At 37.5% G+C, this 20,456-nt stretch overlaps 1 long non-coding RNA gene across 1 annotated transcript; it reads left to right on the forward strand.

Annotated features, from left to right (window-relative positions):
* The first annotated feature begins 2,429 nt into the window (after positions 1 to 2,429).
* On the forward strand, positions 2,430 to 18,998 carry LOC136556048 (uncharacterized). The gene is made up of 4 exons (XR_010783574.1): positions 2,430 to 2,543; positions 7,162 to 7,214; positions 18,575 to 18,666; positions 18,756 to 18,998. It is a non-coding gene; the product is annotated as an uncharacterized lncRNA (long non-coding RNA).
* Positions 18,999 to 20,456: the final 1,458 nt, after the last annotated feature.

Raw genomic sequence — 20,456 nt, forward strand, 5'->3', positions numbered from 1 at the left:
AGAACAAATCATTCACAAAATTGAAGCAGGCAGCCACCATATAATTCATTAGGGTAGGCTGATATGGGCTGGAGTGGCTGGGAAGTAGATTCCTCATTAAGTGGAATTAATAAGTCAATTACCAGCTTCATTGTTGGTCCTCAAATGTTCTACCTAAAATTCATCCATGTTAGAGATTCAAGTCATGTTTTCTTTCTCTGTTTTCCCAGAAGACTCCTGGGAGTCCTGTTGAATCAAGACAAAGGGCTTGAAATTATATTAGCACTGAATTCATACCTCACAAAGGATTGCATATGGGCAGACCAATTGTGTATAAAATCTGATTTTCTTTATTTTCAAAGAAATTGTGTATATTACGGAAAGTTTATAAAGCGCTATCTCTTTTTTTTTCCCCTAGGAAAAAATCATAGTTCATTTTTTATATTCACTGATAAGTCTTTGCAAGAAGGAAATTAATGGTTCAGGGAGACACATAAGTACATTTTAAGGATTGCTAGGAAGATAGAGTAGAAATATGTGTGAGCAAGGTACTATGACAGTTTTTCTGGAGCAGTAAATTATATAATGAACATAGTTTAACCCTGATAAAAGGCAGCCATCTGCACCCTCCATCCTGCAGCCTAAGAGGTGCAGGCTTCCTAGTGACTTTTTTTTTCTGTTTATTACACTCTTACTACACTATTCAAAGCAGAAGCACAGCTTGCATTGTAACACTGAGTACTGTAAAACACCTGTCAGTTAAAGGAGAATTTTCTAAATAATGTCTCAAGCGTAGCAAAGTATTGAAAGGATTAGATTATTTTAGTGGGATCTCAGAAAATGGTACTCTGATTTGTTCAGAAAAACCTCCTGGTAAAGGATTCAAAAGGCAGAATAAATAGAAAAATCATAACTTTCAACTGAAAGTCTTTCTGCTGTCTTTGAGAGAGACCAACATAGAGGTTTTCAAAGTCTGCAGTGAATGGCATCTGCATTTGACTTACAGCACCTTATGCAAAGTGTTTATGTTAGGAATCATTAACACACAAACCAGCATCACCTGATATTTCAAAAGTAAAAATCCTTCTCGCAGCAGGGATTATGGCAATATAAGGTGGGAGTCCAAGCTCACAGACCCACCAGGGCTAGGCTGATTTGCCCACTCCTGCAAGGCAGCCTGACTGTGACACTCAGGGTATGGCTGAGCTCTCTAATTGCCATTGTACCTTTACTGGGACAAGGCTGCTTAAGAAGCTTGTGTTAATAGTACTGCACTGCAGTTTGTGCTGAAAGCACATAGTGAAAATACTATATTGTAACAGTAATGACTTCCTGACTCAAGTACTAAGTCAAACATGTCAGAAGCAATAAATTTAGGCTGGAGAAAGACCCATAATGCTAATCATTACAGCAAGGATAGATCTGGAAGTGTTGAAGATGAATGTGGTTACTGCTGGTTCTGGAGATAATGATTTTGAGAACTGCCTATTTCCTCTGGTAATCTCCATTATTATGGCTGATTAATATTTGCTCTATCATTCTGAACAATACAAATTAAGTCAATTGACAATGTCAATCTGCCTTTTTACATCTTCAGAGCAACTGCTAACTTTGATACAACAACTATGGTATCTGCTTGTTTAGCAGATGCTGTGGCAGAGAGTCCTAGAAGATTTCAAGCATATCTGTTAGTTGATATAAAATGCGTGAAGGAAGCACATAGAGTTACTGCTTTGTTTCCTCCTCTCAAAATTGCAGCTGGGCCAGTAACACTTAATACAAAGTTAATTTAGGCAAGATACTTGAGAGCCACTTGGCTCTGTTTCTAAATTCCTCCCTTTGTCCTTTGCAGAGCTTTGAAGTGTTACTCAGTGAGGTGGATGTTGTAATGAGCCTGTTGCTAAGAGGATCAAAGTAGCAGAGCTGCCCAAAGCAGCATCAAAGATACACAACAGAGAGCCCTTTAATGAGCAAGGGGGACTTAACTCTTTTCCCCAAAAATAAAACCGTAAACCAGGATTTAGATTAAATATTTAAAATTGAAAATTGTTTTATTTTGTCTGGAGCTTGCAAGCAGAAAGTTAAAACCTCAAAGAGGAATTTTCTCCAGCTGACTCAGCTAAAATTTAATGACTGTCATTTGCTGGACAGTTTCACCACTGCTTAATGGAGTCCAAATACCTGTGGCCTAAGCTAAAAGTGGCAGTGACAACCAGCATGGGCACAAGCAGGATAGCAGCCTTGTGCTAGAGCAGATTCCTTTCCCATGGATATGAAAATAGAAAGCAAACATAGAGCAGGAAGTTGCAGCAAGCACTGCAGAGTGAGAAGACAGCCTGGAAGGGGAACGGGGGGGGAAGGGTGGGAGAAAGAAAAGGAGTGGGAGGGAGGACTGGACATGTAAATTATGTGCCAGGAAATGAATTCCTTATAATGTCTCTTGCCAGAAGCTAAATCCTAGCACATGTAAGTGGTGTTTTTTTCCCTTTCTTTTGCTCTTTATACAGGTCCTCTGAGGGTCAGAGAGGAAGGAGAAGGGACAGGAAGAGGGGAGATTCAGAGGAGTAAGTGTTTACTTACTTATTATGTGACAAAAGAGCTATATGATCTAGCCTTAGCATCAGAAGGCATGTGACACCATAAAGGAGACAAACAGGATAATATCCTGCTTCTCATTAGATGGGATTTTTTTCATCTTACTTTAATTTGCCACAGGGATTCTTCAATGTGTTGTAGGGTTGAAATACCAGAAGAAATGTGTTTCTGTTCAGAGGCTGAATGTGCTTACTGCACTGTACTAGGTAATGAAATGGGGACTTGTTTTCACAGCTATATGTGAAATATGGCCTCTGCTTATGTTTGGTTTTGTTTAAGGAATTACCTAAAGCATCTTTCAGGGCTGTAGTAATGTATGCCACTGACCTGTGCTCAACGTGGGGACAATATGACAAGACTCATGTTCAAGGCTGGGTGCTTTTTCCAGCATGTAGCAGAAAACATCTGGCAGAAAGCTTGTTTAAACCTTGATAGCAAACCAAAGTACCCTTCCAGCTTATAAGAAATCAATGAAATATGATGCAGTGAGCAGACTGAGTAATGAAGCTGGACACAAAGTAATTATTTAATGCACTAACATTTATTGGGCATTAAGCATGAAAGGTAGTCCTTCCATATTTTTTTTCCTTCCCAGCCCACACAGTTCAGGATACCACATATCTCAGCATGTGCAATGCCATGGACAAAACCAGTATAATTTTCTTTGAAGATATTTTGTTTGTAAAAGCATTGGACACTTTCTGATATAAGGATGCACATACTGTCTTTTTTTTTTTTAATTAACTGCTACACTACAATGCTTGTGAAAGTCTATAGATAGCAAAATTTTTGTAACTTAAGTCAGTAAAGTCATGTAAGAGGCTGCTTTCAACAAAAGCTGCTGAGAACCCAGGAGTTTCCAATTTCCAAAGGAATTGGCTGGTTCTATATAGTGTCTTAAAAAAAAAAAAGAAAAAAGAAAAGGTATTTTTAAGAATGACTGAATGTTAAACTATTTTCACCATAATTTCTACTGATTTCTTCTGCATGAGTACCAAGGATAATCTATATTACTCAGTTTTAGTAATTCCTTTAACTCAGGAATAAGTAGTTTTATTTCCTACATAGACTTAAAGAATTCCTAAGATTCTTTTAGGCATTCTGCTTGTATTCTACTGACCTATTTATTGCTATCAAAAATTATCATATTTAAAATTAAATTAAATTAAAATTTAAATTTAAATTAAATTTATTCTAATTGGAGAGCAGAGTTCTACTCAGCCTTTACAGGCATAATTTCTTAACAGAAATTGTGCTTCTAAAGGCTGAGTAGAAACAGAAATGCCTGCTAAGGCATTGTCTGCCATACCTGTAAACTGGATTCATCTTGCTATTGGAAATTTTGGGTACAAAATGAAAAGAATGTTTCCCTCAAAAGCATAGGATTAGCTAGTGTCAAGTTGTGGGATACTGTTCTCCCAGGAAATTACTGCATTAATTTAGCTACCCAGTATCTGAGCTATTTACTTCAGTCTTGCTGAATCGATGCTGCTAAAATGAGAAGGATTTGTAGCAATAGGTGATACATTAAGTGTTCAAAAAAAAATCTTCTATTCAATGTAGAAAAGGACTTGCAACTTTGTTGTTTATGCATTTCCAAATGTAAGTTTTCAGTATTGTTATCCATAGCTTTTAAAGGTTTCTCTGATAAAATAGAAGCTGCCTAGCCTTTCTGAGCAGTTGTTTTCTCTGAGTATCATCAATGAGAAACCTTTCTCCCAAAATCCTCTTATGCCAGGCAAATCTCAAGAGCAATTCCAGTTCCAAACTGTAGCAATGACCTACCTGGAGGCTGCAAGGCTCTCAAGATTAAATTAGTGCTCTGAGTTAACTTCTCTGAAATAATTCAAAACAATATGTACCACAGGCTCTAAGTATATCACATTATGTTTAAATATAAAATATGCATCTCTTTCTACAGATATCCCATCCTTCTTCCTGTCACTGCTGTTGTTGACAGGACATCATTTTTGTAAAGTGAAGAGATGCCTAATTAGGGTACTTGAATAAATCTGATATAATAATGCCTTCATTGTCAAAACCATACATGAGTAACAGCAACTGAAATCAAATGTGGTTTGACACTTCTGTGCTACTCAGAATCCTGCACTGAGATGCCTGAGTAGAGCAATTCTTGTCTAATGTCCTGTCAAATGATTTTCTAAAACTCTGGATTCAGTGAAAATCAAGATAAATGTCATATCCTTATGGATAAATATTAGTCTGGATCACATGGCCTTAGGATTCTCTGTAGCTGTGGTACCTGAAGCAAGATGTCTTTGATGCTTTAGCATCCTATTTTTTTAAAACTGGGCAAACCTACCCCCATGCAATACAATTACTGTGGGTTTGCAATGCAGTTTCACAAGCGAGGCAGACTGGGAGTATTATGAGGCTGCTGAAATATTTCATGAATTAATATGCTTTACCTACCCTTGAAGCGCCATGATTCTAGCTTCTTCTCTGTCTATAAGAATAAGGAAGTTTTAGCAGGTAGCCCAAATATAATACATACAGACTAATCTTAGGAACAAAGACATCTGTCTAAAGGAATTGCAAGTTGCATTCATCCTTCTAATCTATACTTGAGACTGAGTCCTTATGAAAATCAAACTTCAATAATTTGTGTGACCTTGTTAAGAACATTTAACTTCTGTCATGACCATATGATAGTGCATAAGCAGTTTACTTAGAATATGGTAAGGTGTTAAGTACTTCAACTCTCTTCAATTAAACTTACGAACACCTCATTTTTGGTTTGTTTTATTTTACTTGACATTCTTGAGACAATTAAACTCATAGCTATATACATTATATCTTAAAACATATTGTGAATCTGTCTATTTGAATATCACAAATTATGCTGGTTGGTTTAAATCTTATGTGGAAACCAAGAGCTATTTGGTCAAATTCTTTGATCCCATAAAACATATTAAATGGTGTGTTTTAATAAACAATTTCCTTTGCATTGTAAAACATTGATTTAAACATAATAAGAATGTACTCTTTCACATTAGTTATTTATATTTTCAATTTCCTGTCTCTAGAGGTATTAGCAGGCTAAGTTATTAAACTCATGGTCAAAAGATCATCAAATAGATTAAAAAGAGGTGCATGCCTGCCTAGCCCTAAACCAAATCCTGGAAGTCCAGGGACTGAGGGGACTGAGGGGACTGAACTTCTGGAGATACAAAGGCTCACATGTCTTCTCTATAGCACTCCTGGAAGCCAGGCTGCCAGTCTCACCCAGCAGAGCATTTCTTCATTTCATAAGTGAAAATATTAATCAAAACAATGACAATAATAGTGATAAAAGAAAAAAAAAAGACTCTCAGTTCTTTTGTATAAAATTATCTTTCTTTTCCTACTGTAAAATTAGCTAGAGAAGATGAATACTGAATAAATATGTTTGTGACTAACACTGATTTACCATGCACAGTTAGAATTTAGCGCAAATGCTGCTTTTCATTTTTCAAAAAGCAGCAGTATTTTTAAGATGATTAGCAATGGCAGTGTCTTTTCACTTGACAGAAAAAACTGCAATAACAAGTAACACAATAATTCTTTTGTGACCACCACTTGTACACAAAAACATTATTTTCCTTTCCTTCATTCATTTGCATATGTTTTTATTTGCAGAAGGAAAAGCACAATTATATAGATAATTTAAATTATGAAAGACATGGCACTTGGATGACTCATTTAGAAATTCTCAGAAATAATCTTGGTGAAGTGGTTTTATTCATCTCATTCTACTTTTCTTGAGGGCTGACATGTGCATAAAAGGAGAACATGATCCCTTGCACATGTTCTCCATGAGGGCTGTGTATAGCACCATCATTAACTTAAAACAAGCTCTGCTGACTCTCACTCAAAGGCATTGCTGAATCCAAGCCAATGCAATTCAGACTGGCATTTCTCCACCTCCTCTGACCAGGGAATGGTGTGAAAGGACAATCCTGTTTCTCTACACCAAGTATTCAGTGTTTCAGTGGACTTGTGTGATCTGTCCCAGCAGCTCTGTTGCCATCTGCAATAGTCAATAAATGAACTTCAGCAGCACAGTGTGGGAAATGGAAACACCAACCTTTGTATATTTATCTGTAACAAAATCTGTAATTTTTTTTAATTAAAAAACAATTTTTTCAGTTTTAAACATAATCTTATGTCAAATCCAAGTCAAGTAATTCATTTTTTTGAAAAGTAGTATTTTGTTTAGAGTCGCTTTCACGAGCCACTTGAGCTTCCCTTATTGTCTCATGGGATGTGGACTGGAGTATTCCCTTTGAGAGAGCTTTCCTTGTCTGATATACCTCCCAAATGCTTCAATATCTTTCCTCCAGTTAAACCTCAAAAGTGAACTGCAGAATTAAACCTATGAATGGCACCCAACTGGATAAACAGAGTAACAAGAGAGCCCACCTTACTGGAATTGATAAATATTTTATAAGAACAAAAGAAAAATTATACTGGGCCAGATAAAATGTTAATTTCCTATACATTTGGGCATTTGTAGTGGTCAGTAGAAGAGGTAAAACAATACAAGAAAATGAGAAATTAATTGCCTCTTCTGACATGTTTTCCCAGTTCCCCAAAATGCACCATTTCTAGGACTTCCTGAGCTACACTTTGCATCTAAGGTACTGTAATATCAACTTTATTCTTCTTCAAATGAATCTGTTTAAACCCTTGACCTTCAGAATTTACAGTAGCAATGAAAGCTTCAATTTAATCATGCATAGTGAGATGAAAGAATTTACTTGATTCATTTCAAAATTTTTATTTTAAATTGGTGTTGGGTGTCTTCCAGTCACTTACTTGAGCAATAGTGAATAATAGCTCCCTAGCTACTGTGCCAAGTGTGATTTTTTATACTTGTACCACATCCCTCTCATTGCCTCTTCCATCCATGTATCCTCTCTTCCCGTGGAAATGGTCTCAAACTTTGATCTTCCCAATCCTCTCATGTGTCTCTTGAATTGTGATTTACATAACTCTCATGAAGCAGTTCAGGAGACACAAAATTACCTTACATGTATTTAGAACAAAAGATTTCAAAATTTCCAAGAAATATAGTTGATTCCCTTCCTGCGCATTCTGCATAATTTAGTTCAGTCCCAGAGGAGTATTAAAATAATTATGCAGATGTAATAGTTCTTCTGGGAATAAAAACTGCAATTCCAATCAGTTTTATCAGAATTTTTCCTCAGTTTTGAGAAGTGTGTCCTTATATGTATTTTTCTGGTCTGTAATGACATTAAGATCAAAGTCCAATTTGCCACAATATTTAAGAAATCTCAATAAGAAATTCTTTTGATTAAGGTACACACATATAATTTTTTTCTTTTTTAAGCCGAAATATTTGGTCATCAAATCTGGAAGTCAGAGTGGCTGCAGGCAGGTGTGAAACAGGCTTCCTTTTGAAGCTGAATGAAGTAAAAGACGGGAAAAATAGCACATAGTAAATTTGAGTCAGTTAATTACTCTTCTTTAATGGAGGAAGTCACCTTGGTAAAACAAGGTAATGACTTATAAGTCTGAAAAACTCAGTTGATTTTAGTGCATTTGCACTCACTGAACAGAGAGAAGAATTTATCATTTGATGTTTTCCTTTAAACAGTCCTTTTCCAAACACCATAGTGAAGAAAAATATTTTTGGAATATTCTAACATTGTCAGACAAAAGCTTGACAGTTACACAGACATGGCAGGGCAGGGAGATTTCACTCTCAGAGAAATGCAAAATCTGAGCTGGGCTGAGGCAGCTGAGATCCTGTGCTGAGGCACAGGAGGGGCTGTAAGACTTTCTCAGCTTTTCTCAGCCAGCATTACAAAGATAACAAAAATGCGTATGCTTATTTTCAAGCTCTGTGCCTGGAGTGCAAGCACAACATGGCTGTCATCCCAACAGCCTGCTCGCCTCCTCTGGAGACAGTTTTCTATTCCAAGGCACTCCCCCCTCCCCTCTCTCTCCACCGGCCATGGTAACTTGCCTCCTTCCCTGTGAAAATAAATCAATCTCATCTGCTGCTGTTCGATCGCTTTCTTCTCCCTGCCTCAGCTCCTCGGCCCTGCTCTCCCTTTGAAAGCCCCTTTCCACTGCACCATATGGCAGCTGGGAGAAGGGCAGAGCTCTGATCTATCTCATAACAAAAGAGGCTGTGGTGTCAAAAAGCCTCATGAATGCATGAGACACACTCATGTATAGAGAAACGCCTCTAGCTCTGTCAGGGAGGACTAAAGAGGAGGCTGATAGGCCTGACACCACTTTTGGGTTGAGAAAGGCACCAGCACTCTCTGAAGCTCATCCCTTCCTCCCTCCCCTTCCTTGGTTTCATGCCAAAATCCTATTAGATCTGTTAACGACACAGGACACAAAGTCAGCATGTGTGGCAGAACAAGAAATTAAATCAGGCCACCTTATTTACTCCCTATCACTATTTTTGAGACAAAATCATAGTGTTGAAAGAAAAAATAGCCACAACAAACTAGAATTTAATAGTGTGCCAAAAAATAAACAAGCGAGTCCTATCCCCACCAAAAAAGGGATTGAACACACTCCTCCTGTACATTGCCTATGGTGGCAGATTTACAGCAGAACTGCAAATTGAACGCTGGCAGGGTGACCCTGAAATACTGTTTAAAGAATGCTGTTGGGTTCATTTTGCTCCCTCAAGCTGCTGCTAATACAAAAAAATGACTCTGGGGTCAGAAAATTAACTAGACCTATGACTGTGTGCCCTTTGAGCTGCTATAAAGGAATTACACCTAATTTCTGACTATGAAAGAAATGCAAACTGGCACTTACAAAACATTCATTCCTTTACCCTCTTTCTTCTGTTTCACTTTCTCATTTTCTGTTCTGGTGATGTTTGGCATGCTTCATTTCACAGAAATGAATGAATGCCTATAAAATGCATTCATGACCTTCACGCACACAGTTGGCACAATGATAAAATTTACAAATCTGAAATACACGGATTACAAACCTTTATCACTACAAGGGGGGAGGAAAAACCACCACTCCTGTGCAGCAGAATGCAACAGTGTGTATTTAATGAATAACAAGTCACCGATCTTAACTATTTCATGAATAACTTCAGTTTATAAGTTTCATTTATTTAATTAATATCTTCAGTTTCTGAACAAAACTGGGGACAACTGTGCTGTTTTATCTCCATGAAATGAAGTCTAGTCAAGCCCTTAAACTAGAATTAAGTTCCTGTTTCTCTCTCTTCCCTACAAAGGCCTCAGAAACCACACAACTCTCTGTCCCTGGGGTTACTTAAAGCAACCTGGGCAAGCTTCCAAATGCTCATATATGTGACCTTTACAAGAATTCCACAATACCAGCTCCCAGTGAAATAAATCCATGAACATGCATACAGAAACTCAGCAGTGGCATAGGGGTTAAAAGATGCAACGTCTATCAACACTGTTGAATTGTGTCCCTACAATCAGCTCAGAAATTTAGTTTAGAAGATTTTATTTTATATAATTGCATAAAATATGTTTGTAGTATCTCCTGAGTCTTCCTTCTTGGAATGTACTTCATATAAATCTATTGAACAGCATCATCTATAGATGTATATATTAAAGATTCTGTTTATATGTTCATCACATGTCACAGACAACTTTCAAAACTAAACTATAATGAATTATGAAATGTAAAAGTCCCACTGGATAAACTTTGAAAGCATCTGTTTAAAATTAATTCTGCCACATTGTTGGGGGAAAAAACCCCTCCTATAAACTGCTCAGGAATGCCTGTGGAATGACTGGGGAGGTGAGGGAGTGTGGTGTTTGATAGACTAAAAACTTGGGTGCACTCCTTGAATTGTAACAGGCAGAGTTTAAGCTCTCGTCTTGGAAGCGGGACTTGTGCCGGGTCCCTGCTGGCAGGGAGGGAGGAGGGAGGGAGGAGGGAGGGAGCCCGGGAAGGCAGGGAACAATGCCACCATTCAGGCTCCCCATTCAGCCCAGCCACATCTGTTTACATGGCCTGTGCCCACCTCTGAAAAGAGGGTTCCTCCCACCTCCGTCCCAGCTCACATGGCCCTGAGCAGTGAGCGGTCTGAGAGCTTTCCTGCTGCAAAGTCGCAGTTTCGAATTTATTTTATGAGGCCAGAGCTGACACAGGCTAACAATAACGTGCACATTTCTGGAGTCTGGTTTGCATTTTATTGTAATCTGAGAACAACTGCAAAATTGTCCAAAAGTCCCCAGTTTCAAAATAAGTCTAACAGAGGCGATATTGGCACTGAACTTGGGGGGGCAAACTTTATAGTCTTTCAGTTACATTTTTAAGAAGTTTTTCCTCTAAAACAAATTTTGAGCCTCAAATATTTTTAAACAATACTGACAGCACTCAGAGAAGGACTAAAAAGTGTTTTTTACCAAAAAGCATTTATTGTCTTACATTTTATTGTCCATGGTTAGAGTCCATAGCTGTACATTCTGCACGTAAATAAACAGTTCATGTGGAAATACTGTGACTAAAGTAAATTTCTGTTTAGATACCAGTTCTGCAACTTTCAAACTGAGCATTGCCTTATGCAGAAGATACTTCACAGAAACCAACTTACTAGGCTAAAATGATTGAGGACCAACAGATCAACCGCCCCTTTTTATTTGAATTGAAACTTTAGCTGATATAGGATGATGCATGTATTTCAGAGAGTCAGAAGCCAATGATAACCAGGGAAAGCAGAAGATGCTAAAAGCTGACCACTCTCAGTGTACCAGTGTGTGATCAAGTTTTATGAAGCAATACATAAACACAAAGCAAACTTTATGCATTCAATGTCAGCATGATTTGTTTCTGCTGATTAACTCATGAACTTCTAGAAGTTTTTCCCAAATAAGGCTCATATGTCTGCCAAATACATCACAGTAATTGCACTGTAAAACTGTTAAGTTTGCAAGTGTACTGAAATTCATGTTGTAAGTGGTATGATGATATCACAGTACCATACTGGATATATAATAGGGAAAAAATCCAGCAAGTTCCAAAGAAGATTACAAAGCAAAGTTCTAAAAGAAAAAACAAGATAGTCTGCTACTTATAAAGTATTAAATAGCAGAAAAGGAGCTAAAGACAAAATGTGAAAAACTTGAAAAAGAGTCTCAAAAGAGTATTATTGAGATGTGAACCCCTATTCTCAGGTGAATTGCTCTGAACTTCTGTTGTGCTTGATGATTTGCTGTGCAGACCTTGTTGAACATTCAGCTCAGTCTGACATTCCTGCTTCCAAAAGCCAAACTGTATTCAAGATTAGCTTACATTACATTATTTATTTTCCCGGTGCTTTTCTTCTAGGTTCATTAGTTATCCTGATAATGGCAAGACCACATAAGTAAAGAGAATCTGAGCAAAAAAATTGCTTATTCAGTATTGAACTTGCTCAGTGATGGCTGTCACATTGTTTTGAACTCCTCTTCCATGAAGACTTTTAATCTAATGATTTCTTTATGCACAAAGCAATTATTTTCTGAAAGGTCCTAGCAGAATCAGGGACTGTTGTTCAACTGGAGCATCCTTGTCTTCTCTGGTTTTGTTCAATATAAATGGAACAACCTGAATATAAAGGAGCAAAGGACAAAGTCCTCTTCCTTGTCCTCCATGTTCCTATACAGTACAAGAAAAGAGAAGGCCCTTAACTCTAGAGAATATGTGTGGTGATTAAGAAGGGAGGGACATTTAGAGGCTCTCATAGTCTTGGAGATTTGCCAGTCTGTGTCCATCTCAAACTAATATTTGCCTGCCCCATAATCTGCAATCTTACCACTTACATCCTTGGTGGAAAGGAAGGAGGGCAGTGAATTGCCCTAAGCCATAAATTGAACGGTATTATGTTGTGACCTAAAAGAGTCAGTAAGGATCTGCAGCTCAGACTTGTCCTTTACCAGTACTGGTGTACACAAATGCCACAGCACAGCTGATGAATAGGTGCTGGTATCTGAGAGGTACCATTACCATGTACTAGGAAAAAAAACCATACACAGTGAAATCCCAGGCAATATGGATCTAATCTGGATATAGGAGCTCCCTAGGAGTGCTGCAGCCTTACCAAAACAGCACCCTTGAGAGCAGCCTGCCCTCTCTTCAAGTCCAAAACAGCCCAGCCAGTGATGCCAGTGGGGCCAATAAATCATCTTGAAAGGTCAAGATTTGCAAAATAAACTTTGATATAATGCAAAGAACTTGCCTGAACATTTAAGAAAATAAATATTTTAGAATCTGAAGTATAAATTATACACTGTACTGCAGCTAGCTGCAGAAATAGGCATCAGAAGTCAAGTGAGCAAAAGGAGAAAAGTAGAGGTTTATAAAGTTTGCAGCACAAAATCAGATCATTAAATTCAACTAGTTTTTTTTCTACTTCTGCATTTGTCTTGCAGAAGGTAAACTTACTTCTATTGAAGAAATGAAAGTAATTCAGTTCTAGCAGAGTATGAACAGCAAAAAACTTAATTTAGACACATATTTTTAAATTAAAGGAGTATCACACAAGAATAAGTGGTACAATATTCAGGGCTAATTTATATACAAACCTCAGTAGCATTTTGCCTTACCTTTTTCTCCATCATTAGTTGTTTGGTTTTTGTTTTGGTCTTGTTTTTCACTTCACTCATTACTGTTAACTTAAATGCAGAATATGCTCAATGATTTTGGTTATTGATTTTCATGCTGTTGAAACATAGCCTCTAGATCTCATGATAAGGATTAAAGTACTTTATTTCTCTACTCAGCAGACACTACAAACATAGAGGAAAAGGTAACTTCTCAACAGCTTTTACCTCACAATTTCTCATATGATATCTTAAATAGGAATCTGTCTAAAGTAGTGTGTAGTTTACTAGGGTTTCCTAAAGGATTTTCATTTACTAACAGTCATGATCATACTTCTATGATATGTATGTGTGTTGCCCTAAGAATACAATATGACCAGAAGCAATATTCATCTAAAGGTCTCTGACAGAAAACTGTATACTAAAAATTAAGAATCAGAATCATATCACTTCTGTGTCTTCACAGATTTTTAGCTCACATCTGATCTTTCCTAATTGAAGCAAACAATTGTGTGATTTGTAACACGTTTTCAATGGCACTGCTTTTTTTCTGGATGGTCCTTCTTTTCAAAGTTTACAAAATTACCGTAAACATAATCAAGTTTTTAAAGAGCATGAAAATAAACAGAAACATTTCAAAGGGAAGATTTCAATTTAACCCCAATGAAAACAAAGAAACGCTCATACATGCCCAGCATATAATTATTCTCACTACTAGGTAGTGACCACTTTTACTAGACTGCCTGTTGTAGATAAAGATCATTTAAATTGTGTCTGTCTGGATGCTTATGCTGCTTACTTGAACATTTGAACCTGTTGCTTGAAGTGTGGGGGACAGAGGAAGGTGAAAAGACTATACAGCATTGCTAATCCCTTGTGCCATCTGGTGACTTGAGGCCATGCTTTAGGTTATGTATATATTGAAAACCTATTCCTTTCATTCATCCCTTCCCTGTGCCAATTTGTCATTGGCTTTTTTACTGTCAAAGGATTCCTTGAAGTTAATCACAGTGAGAATCAATGTCTTTTTATGCCACAGTAAATATTCACGCTGGAAAGATTATTTTTTACTTGTTTCTCCCCCTCCCCTCTACTACTTGCAGTGATTTGTAAAAATTGCTGATACATTTTCACAAAGCTGAGCTGAAAACCATGGTAACTTTGTCTTTAGTAAAAGGAAAACAACTAATTTCTTTAACATTTCTGTGTAATCTGGATGATTTCTAACAGATGACATACTCTGAAATGCCCATACTACGCAGGGCTTGAAAGAACTGCACCTAGACACTACCTTCTAACTGAGCTGAGGCAGCATTCGCATGTTTAATTATCCAGGAACCAATCTGCATCTACACTTGTACACCACAAGCCTCTCAAACCTTCCAAATTTGCATCCATACCAATGCAGCAGATTGCACATTAAGCCTGTCTAAAAGACTGATGGTGATTTTCTAGAGCGCGCATGAATTTTTCATCTATGCAAACACACGGTTCTATATGAAGCCAAATCAATTGTGACTCTGCCATGAAGCAGAAGACACTTCACAGCTGTTTGATATCAATAACTTTCCTACAGACTGGTCCGAATGACACCTCACAATGCTGTAGTTAACTTGCAATGCCTTTTGCACTATTGCTCGATTTGTGCATCAGATTGTTTCTTATATTGTGTTCCCTGAAGTAAATCTGTAATAAATGTGCTGGTTTGGTGCACTTTGAAGTGAAATCATGTTCTACTGCATGTTCTTCCAATATATTAATTAATTCTTGATCATTCTTTTCTGGCTAGACAGCAGATCTGGTTTGTGAACCTTTCTTTATCTGATAATCTTTTAACAAAAAACCAAAACAATCATTTTCACTCAGATCTTTTTGTGAATATCAAAATCTAAAGAGAAAACTATAAAGTACAGGACAGGTAGAAAAAAGCAGATCTAAACATCTGAGAAAAGGTCTGAAAGACCTTTGGAATTTGGGAGTCTGAGCAGTTTTGGAAAGGTAGTCCAAGAGGTCAATATCTGTTTGGGAAGGATACTTGAGTTTTTAAGTATTTGTTGGGGAGTAACCCCAGTAGGAAACTAAGCCCCACACACTCACTCACTTGCTCCCCTGTGGTGGAATGGGGGAGAGGAATGGGACAGGCAAAGGGGAAGAAAATCTAGGGTTCAGATAAAGACAGTTCATCAGAGAAAATGAAATCTGTACATAAAACCAAAGCCAAATAAGGGATTAATTAATTACTTTCCAGCTGGAGGCAGGTGCTCAGCCAAGTTCATTACCCATAAAGATTACTTGGGAAGACAGATTCCATAACTCCAGACATCCTCTTTCCTTCTTTCTCCCAGCTTTTATTGTTAAGCATGATGTCATAAGGCATGGAATACCCCTTTGGTTTGTTGGGCTGCACAGCTCTGACTCTCCATCACCTGGGTGTAATACAGAGACTCAGCTCTTAAGTTCTTGTTCAGTCTTTCAGAGCTGAGACAATCAGTGCCTCAAATTTCATCTTACAAGATAAAAGTGTTCACTGTTCTGGCATGAAAGGGAAAACAAAGGATATGATTAAAAACTAAAAATAACAACATAAAATATACAAACCATTGCTGACTGAGAACACCCCACTGCCTTGCCAACAACAACACATTAGTTGGAAATTGCAGCCTGAAATCAACCCAGCTTGTGCTTAATGTAAAACCCTGCAAACTAGAAATTGTTATTAAGCAGTTGGTACAGCAACACCTCCAAGAGGTACTAATGAAGGTGGCACTTTGCTATGGCAAAGGCTGTAGAAACATGCAGTTAGACACAAATGAGATCAACAAAGCCTTTGGGATCTGAGCTACTAATTAGACTCAATAATTCTGAATTGTAAGTTAGGATTCAATATTATGTCTGATCTGCATCAAAGCAAGGCCCACTCAAACAGGAGCTTCTTGTAAATTCAGCGTTAGTATCTATTAAGATTTTTTCCAGTTCCTGTTCTAAGGAGCGCAAAACTAAATTCCCACTGAAGTAGGGTGAAACACAAAGTCCAAGCTGAAGTACAGGATGGTCACTGGAACAAATAATGAATTTATTTTATTTCTGGTAACCTATCTGCTATGGGTATTGCCTTTATATCCTAAAACATAGAATCCTGTGATTATTGTCAAATATAAAAGTGAAATAAATCCTTGAAAAAGGTAACACACGATAAGAAATGTATTTCTACCATCAGTATTTCTACCATCAGTATTTCTAGAATCCAAGACCAAAATAACGCTGAGCAATTTAAAGACTGAGATTATTGGGTAACAAAAAGGAGGAGAAATAAAAAATGCTCACTTTATAAGGCATAAATGAGGCACTAATTGACAGGAGCTAAAAACCCCCTTCTCCTGTTGTCTGGTTATTCGGCTGCGGATTGCGGGTCTGCCCTCAGGAGCATCTGGTAGTGGCCATTACCAGAGATCAAATAGAGGACCAGATGGTCTCTTGGTTTCACTTATTACAATGGTATGACCACTGAAATGTAAAAGCTCTTCACAGAACCAGAAGGAGAGCATTTACCTCTGAATGCCTGATCTTGTAAGGAAAAAAAAAAGCAAAAGAAAAGAAAAAAAAAAAAGAAAGAAAAGCAGGGGAAAAAAGGACTCATCATACCTCTCTGAATCTAAGAAAATAGCAACCCAATTTACCTCAGAGACACTTCGGAGTAGAAGAAGTCAAATTACTTGTGAACTTTTCTCATTGGAGGATCTGGCCTCAGCATGCTTTTGTGGCTTCAAGTTTATATAATTGCAAAATACTATCCTGAGAATGACTTGGAAAGTAAAAGCAGGAACTAGTGGTATAACCCGACAGGATAATATCATAACAACCCTTCTGCACTGTGCTGTGTTCCTGCCTCCCAAGTCAAGTTGTCTGTTATTTAAAAGCACCATGCATGATCCTGTGGGTTTGCTTCATACCAGAGGGCTGAAGGACTAGAATAGGTTAGATGGCTGAAAAATTCATATCCAAGAGGGGAAAAAATTGGCATCTTATAAAAGGGTGGTGTGGGGAGCCTCAGATGTGCTGAATATGTGGTAGTTTCTTTTTTGCTGCCTTCCAGAGTCTCTCTGATGTTCTAAATATGTGGGCTCATAATTTAAATTATCCTTCCTAAAAGTGTAATCACAATAAAATATAGGGACTTTACAGAAGCAAGGGAATTGAAATAAAGTAAAGAAGCCTCATTTTTGGCCTTGCTTTGTGGTAATGAGCCTCCAGAGTGCTTCCTCCTCTTTTCCAATGTCTCCAAAATGGTAGTTCTCAAAAAGCCTGGTCTTGAAAGCATCACCCACTCCAGCAATGGGAAAAAATGACTACTCTGGCTTCTGCATGTAGGAGTTTGTACGTATTTGTTTTGGTTTTCATCCTTCTTTTAGTATCTAAATAAGAATTATTTCTGTCTCAGTTACTGTTCTCTTAATTCCAATATGAAGAGTTTGAAATGTTTGAACATGGAGACTAGTTGGGGTACATTTCAAGTCATTATGTAGCCAGAGAATGTGTATCTGGAAAGATAATTATGGAAGAAAAACAAATGTAGGCTATTGTTCTTGGACAGAGGATCAGGATATGCATTCTCCTTATCATCACAGTAATTTATGGAGGAGAGCTGCTCTCCCAATGATATAAACCCTCAATATGCCAGACCTGGAGAACTGTCCTGCCTCTTAACACATTCTCCAGGGAGAACACATTGCCACCCTTGTTTTCTCCTATTCCCCCCTTCCTACTTTCCTTACTAATCCTAAAACCTCAGAGCCCATTTTTTTGGGGGAAAAAAAAAGCCCAAAAGCATCTGTATTAACTCAGGATGTAACTGGCATTGGGAGCTCCAGAGACGGCAACTTGTCTGTCTCGAGTCTTTTAGGAAGAGCTGCACACTAAAAATGGTATTGAAAAACATTGATTCACAGTATAAAACAGCAAATTACAGAATCACACCCGTTCACATATAAGCAATGGAAATACACGATTGCATATGACATTAGTGCTGATGCTCAGCAAAACCAATACTGCATGGAAAATACAAACTCTTCAGCACCTGTTTTCTTTTTGCTTTAAAAAAATCTCCATTCAAGGGAAACTACTGAGCAACAAGGCTATAATTTAGAAGGGGAGGCAATGAGGACAGAGCTGTGAGCCTTATCAACCCTCTTGGAAACAGGGAGTGATCCCATGGCATGGCTGGGAACAATTGTACCATGATGCAGCTCATTTCCTTCAGGCAAGAAGGGATATAAATATTCATTCAAGGACACAAATCCCATTTTTCTGTAATATGAATTTAGATGCCTTGTTATCCACATGACCCAAAAAAAAGACCTTAATAGAAAACACATCAAGGTGGATTTGTTAAGTTTTCTAGTTTCCCTTTCCCTTTTTTGTTTGTTTTCCAGATGGATCAGATTTCTAGTGTGTGATTTTCAGACACAACCAGAACTGACTTGTAGAAGAAAGTGATGGAGAACAGCAAAATACAAAATAACAGGTCTTAAAAATAGCCAGTACCCTGGATGATAATGTTATTAAACTACTTTGTACCAAATTCTTTCTCACCACTTCATGTTTATTTTTCAGGAAGGATGAAAAGAAGAGGAACTGAGTTTAAGAAAAGTTCACACAGGAAAAACCTTTTAGAAAAATCCCTACTAAATTATATATTTATTACTATGGCTTCTCCAATGTACTAAGGGTAGTATGATAACTTGCATTTGGTGGGAAGGCAGAAGGCTATTTTGGAAACCTCTGGCCAGATATGTGTTTTCAAATACATGAAAAATAAATTTCAATAACTGTAAGTTGGGCATGACAAGAAATTCAGATATATTGTCATATTCTTTAGTTGGAAAATTGAACCAGAAAAAAAGAAAGGAGAAAATGGATAAGATATGCTTTGTTCAGGTAGCATTAAAAAGGAGACGTGATTCTGCTTTGCTTGATCACAGTTTTTCTTTTGGGGCTCAGTGCCAATTTGCTAGGAAGGAGCATGTGGTCTGAGTGTTTTTAGCTTATTTCAGTGATCCTGGCTTTTTCATTACATAAATAATGGGGAAACTGCATGAATTCCTGCACTTCACATCCCACTCCAGCTCCCAAGACTCCTTCCTCAGTAACTTGAAGAGCCTAACAGAAAACAGATGAGGATATTCAGTTACTCAGAGACAGTATTTTAAGAAAGAAAATGAGCTGTGAGGTATCTCCTTCACCTCCCCAAATTCAGGAAGTTTACTTTCACACTCACGTAATAACAAAAGGGAAATTCTATACCAAAGTTACAATTTTGCTCTACAGCAAAAGCAACAGTGTTAAAATATCATCTGAGAAATAGTATTCCCAGCATGGGAGTTCAAAGATCAAAAAGTTCTTACATTCTTAACAAGATTTGTTTATTTTGACTGAGAAAATAAATTCCTTTTTATGTATTATAACATGTGCCACATTCTGGTAAGTATGGTTTTCTGGTGAATTCATAATTACTTCATCAGAGATGATCCAAACACAAAGGTTATTAACTCATATGCTTTCTGTACTCCTACCAGCCTGTGCTGTGTGAAGTTTTAACTGGATGCAGCTCTTATGTTTGTGCAGGAAAAAAAAGGCACCTAAATTTTCCCCTGGAGCAACCACAGAAAGAATTTTCACTGCCAAATGTATGTGGTAGTGCTCACTGGATTAAATAACCAAATAAATAAATGAGAAATACCTGCCCCTAACCAATCCCTCTTGACACTTAGAGACATTTCATGTTATTTCATTCTTCTCTCTTTTCTCCCTGTTTTTTCTCCATTGTGGTAGGGCTTTGGGGGAGAGAGAATACTTGAATTCTTAGGGAGGTTTTTCTGGTATCCATTTCCTTAGAAATGTGGCCAAATTTTATATTAGAAGGGAACACTGCTATTTGAGTTCTCACAGAAAGATTCATAAATCAGGAGGAAAAATTCTATGACCTCCCTTAATTCAGGGGGTACAACAAGCAGAGATGTATAAAATATGTGCAATTTCCAGATAACTTTCTAATGGTACATTTGAAAGTAGCAGCATTTGCTATGCACCTTTTCAGAAAAAGGAGATTTATAAGAATTTACATAAGAAAAAACTGTTCCTAGCTACCTTATTTGATAACAATTTCCAAATAGAACTCCTACATTAGAAGCAATACAATGATATTGTTGCTTTCCCTGCCTGAAGTAGTGTTTCATCATCCATCCATCTGCAGGGATTCTTCCAGATTTGGGCAAAAGCAAGCAGGCTGAGCTCATAAAGCTATTATTACTCTGA

Source organism: Molothrus aeneus, chromosome 4 (assembly GCF_037042795.1).
Source record: "Molothrus aeneus isolate 106 chromosome 4, BPBGC_Maene_1.0, whole genome shotgun sequence".
Classification (NCBI taxonomy): Eukaryota; Metazoa; Chordata; class Aves; order Passeriformes; family Icteridae; genus Molothrus; species Molothrus aeneus.